Raw genomic sequence first — 4,733 nt, forward strand, 5'->3', positions numbered from 1 at the left:
CTAGCACCATCTACCCATCAGGAAAACAGGAGAACGAAGCTTAAGCTTTGCCCATTTATTTGGCAAGTTTGCAATCATAATTCTTTAACAATAGGTTTATGGGGTTTTAGTGGTTGTGTTTACTTCTATGTGTCACTTTCCCTTCTGTTGAAGGCTTTGAGGCACACTCTTCAATCCCTGCCTCCTCTCTCCCCATATCTGACACTAAGCCCTGAATGTTAGTAGTTAAATAGCCCCCGAGTTTATCTCCGGCTTATTCACAAACCCACACTCTCTGAAAAACTGATATAGGCTCTTGACTTGTCTTCCTGGCCCTGGTCTGATTAAAATAAATCATGCCATTTCCATGCTTCAAGATCTCCCATGAACAATTAGAACTACTCCACTGAACAGGCTAAATTCTTTATCATCTATCCCAGTGACTCCTAGAGCCTCCTTCTCCCTGTTCAGGTGCCCAGGTACACTTTGGATTTCTTGACCATTCCCATCCTGTGCCTCCATACATTTCTGCTTTCAGGAATTCTCTTCTTCCCCATGTGTTTGGCATTTCCTAGTCGTCCCTGAAACATCCTCTCCTCTGTGAAACCTCTCTTTCTCCTCAAACGGGTGTGCATACAGATCCTCTGAGATTCCACTGCACTTGGCCAGCCCTCTGTCATGTTGACACAGAGTCCGCTCCTTTTCTTTAGCCAGAAGGAGCATTCTGGTCATGTGAGAAGGACCTTTTGTTGGAGGAGCAAAGGGGTCAAGGTGACTCCTTACCTTATGACACTCTCTCCTCCTCTGTGTCTGGAATGTAAAATTTAGGCTGGGTAGACCTTTTGCTAGGGAGTTTCCAAGACTTAGAGGGCTAGGAGGGACCAGGTACCATGAGAGACTGAAAATGGGGAAACTAATTCTAATTACTTGGGCTTGATCTGAGCTCTGTCTTAGAGTTCTCCCCTGAAATTTGCTTATTCCACATGGGATCTATTCCAGTTCCCTAGAGTAGGCAGGGATTCAGATGAAAACCACGGCAAGGAATAACCAGGGTGCATATGGTTGGCATCTTTTATGTTATATTTTCTCAGGAGCTTGAAGTGACTGAGCAGGCATTTGGGATCCTGGCTCCATCACAACCACACAGTGTAACACGCAGCACGTTGAATGGTATTTGTTTCTGTGTCTTTCTTCCCTGTTAGACTGTGAGCTTTTCATGTCCAAGGTCTGAAGCACATTTGCCCTTGTTCCAGTCCTGTGCTGGGCCTTGCAGCTATCTCAGCAAAACAGAGCAGGGCTGGCCTGGTGGCTAACAGTGTGGCCTTCACAGACAGTCAGCTTTGGTTCAAATCTCACTTGTACCACTTATGGGGTGTGACCTCAGGCAGGTTATATAAGCTTTCTATGCCTCAGTTTCTTCCTGCATCTAGTGAGGATAATGACAGTATCTTTCCTACATAGTTGTTGAGATGATCCGATGAGCTAATGTGTATGGAAAATTTGTGACTGCCACATAGCAGGCATTGATTAGATGCTAGTTAAACATAATTTTATTCCTCTAGGGCATGACATTTTATCATCATGTAGTAGACACTTAATAAATGTAAGCAAATAATAAAGCGTTGGATGAAAGTTTTTCAAGGCCCTGTACAGATTGGCTTGAGGCAGGGTGATGTTCTCTAAAGAGCATGGGTTAGGAGTTGGGATGATGAGTTTGAACTATAGTTCTGCTACCTCCTGCTTTCATTAACATGGGCAAGTCATTAATCTGTCTCAGCCTCAATAATATTTAATCCCAGAGGTAGGTGTTATTTTCACCTTCTATTTTATTTGTGTCTCTGCACAGTGTCTGGTGCCCTGTTCTCCAGACAGAGAGCCACTTCCTTATGAACTGAAGCTTTGTGACGGGGAATGCTAAAGCAGGGAGCAGAAGTGAGGGCTGTGAGAAGTCTCAAATGACCAGGCCCCCCTGAGGACTCCTGAATTCTACCTTCTAAGTGGATATGTGTGATTGTGACTTATGTTTTTGACTTGGGCAATGGTTTTATTAAAATAGGAAAAAAGTCTTGTATTGCTTATTTGTCTCTACCATTTCAGGTATTTGGGACACCATTTAGCAAAATCATTGATTTCAATATATTCTGATAAGAGGCCTTTTGATTTAGTTAATACAGCTGACTTTTGAGAATTAAAAAAATTAATGTAGTTATTTTAATTTTGACCATATACACAATCCCAAGTAGAGGCTCTTTGGGATCTATTTTGATGAAGACATGAAACAGTTAAGATTAACTGGGGCCTGGTAGTGGGAGATGGGCAGTGGTTGGGTGTTAAAATTTATTGAGTGCTTATTTTATACTAGTCCTTTTCATTATCTGTCATGCTAATAACCACCCTGTTGAGCATTATTAGGCCCATTTTATAGATTAGGAAAATTGCACAAAATCAGAGACCTGAAGAGTAGAAGTTCCTGAATTTGAAAACTGATTCATGCTCTTTGGGCTATAACACCCTGCTTTCTGAAGTGGGAAGAGTGACTTCCAGACAGGCCCTGGCGCATAGGACAGGTTCAATCAACATTTCTGCGATGTTGGATGGATGCATGCATGGATGAATGGATGGATGGACTGATGGATGGATGGGTGGATGGACTGATGGGAGAATGGATGGATGGAGTGATGGGTGGATACGCCCAAAATTAGCAGCAAGGCAAAATGTGTTAAAATCACTGGAAGTGTGAAAAGGTTTAGGTATTTTAGGGTGGCAGAAAGTGTTTCAGCCTCTACGTTAAGTGCCAAGTGACCAAGAGGAGGACGGTACCAAATTCAACAAGTGCTGAAGGAACCCACAGACATCTGTAAGAAAAGGAATAAGCGTTTTAGATGCCTCCCCTCCAGCCCCATTTGCTGAGTTGACAAGTTAATTACTCAGCTATCAGGAGGTAACTTGGTAGCAGTAACACGTGTAACTGTGTAATTATCAGGGGTTCCAGTAGTCGCTGTGTAATTATCAAGTAGTTTTCATGAAATGACATGTGTTTGCTTGTAAATATACAATTAAGCAGTGTTGCCACCATTAACTATAAAACAAAACCGCATCTGGCACTTAAGGTACCAGCTGTCGGTCCCCACAATTAAACTTTTCTTTAAATAGGATTAACTTTTCAAAAGGTGCCAAATAGTAAAAGCTCACAGAAGCACATCTGATACTACTGATCATTCTATTCCTTTTGCTTAAAATGACACATGCCTACTTTCTTATAACACCTGAAAATTGTTGATTTATTCTTTAAGGTCAAGCTCAATGCCAGTTCTTTTCCTTGTATTTTGCAGATTCCTTTAAACAAGATGTAAATTCTGCTTCCCTAAATTCTCTAAACATCTTTGTATCTCTCATGCCTTTTAATACATTCAACTTAGCTGGGAATTTTGGGCATATCCATCTATCAGTCGTGCCACAAATATTTATCAGGACCCCAATTATGTAGCAGGCTCTGGGCTAGGCACTGAGAATACAGTTGTTGACAAAACAGATATGGCCTCTGCCACCAAAACTTTACAGTTTAGGAGGAAAGACATGTATACATAAATAATTGTCAGTGTGATAAATCTTGTAAAATAATAAGCAAAGTCTAGGGCTCTGGGTGTTAATTCTCACTTAGTCTAAATTGCTTGAAGGTGGTAGCCCCAAGTCCTATCTCCTAATGTATTCAATAATTACTTATTTAGCACATACTTTGTACTCTTTGATGTGCTGTGTGCCAGGGATTTTACAGTAAACAAGATAGGCATTATCCCTACTTACATTTAAACTCCCAAGTTATCTACCTCAGCACCTGGAGCATATCAAGTACTCAGTGTGTATTTTTTCTTGCCAATGACATTCGCTAAGCACCTTAGTATAAAATTATTAGCATCCTTATCTTTATGTTGTCCAGGAGAACCTAGTGACATATATTTTGAGTGTTTTCATAGAGTACAGATATTATTACTGGTCATATAAGATATTGCCCCAGAAGTGAAAACTTAGATTTATAATTTGCTACTATATTTTCTTAAAGTTCACATACTTATTATAAAAGTCTTTGACAAAAACTTGCAAATATATAAAATAATCACACAAATGCTCCCATTCAGAGGGACCTGAATTTTCTCCCTGATATTTTTAACTCATAATTTTTTTCAAAGGTGAAAATTTTGTGTTCTGCTTTTTTTCCACTTAGCATTACAGCATGAACATTTCTCTGTATTATTAAGAATATCATCTGAATCTTTGCCTGAATAGCATTAATTTATTCAACCTATATTTATTTAATGACTACTTCTTTTTTCAGCACTGTTCTGGGTACTGGAAATATACTTAAAATGAAAACTGAGAAGGACCCATAAGGAGTTCAGATTCTGAAAGATAGATTATAAATAAAGAAGTAACTACATACTATGGATGGTGATCTGAGGTAAAAGAAGGGTAAGAGGATAGAGAGATGGGGGAGATGCTATTTTCCATGGAGTGCTCAGGGAGAGTGTCACTGATCAGGGAATATTTGAGGAAGACCTGGAGGAAATGGAGTTCACATGCAGGAATCTGGAGCAACAGAAGAAAAGCAGGTGCAAAGGCTCTGAGGTGGGAGTGTGCTTGACTTGTTCAAATAATGGCAGGAGGGCAGTATAACTGAAGGAGAGTCAGCAAAGGGGAAGAGCAGTAGTGAAATCAGAGCAGTAAAGAGTGACAGGGATATATGGATCACCTAGGGC

Source organism: Delphinus delphis, chromosome 1 (assembly GCF_949987515.2).
Source record: "Delphinus delphis chromosome 1, mDelDel1.2, whole genome shotgun sequence".
Classification (NCBI taxonomy): Eukaryota; Metazoa; Chordata; class Mammalia; order Artiodactyla; family Delphinidae; genus Delphinus; species Delphinus delphis.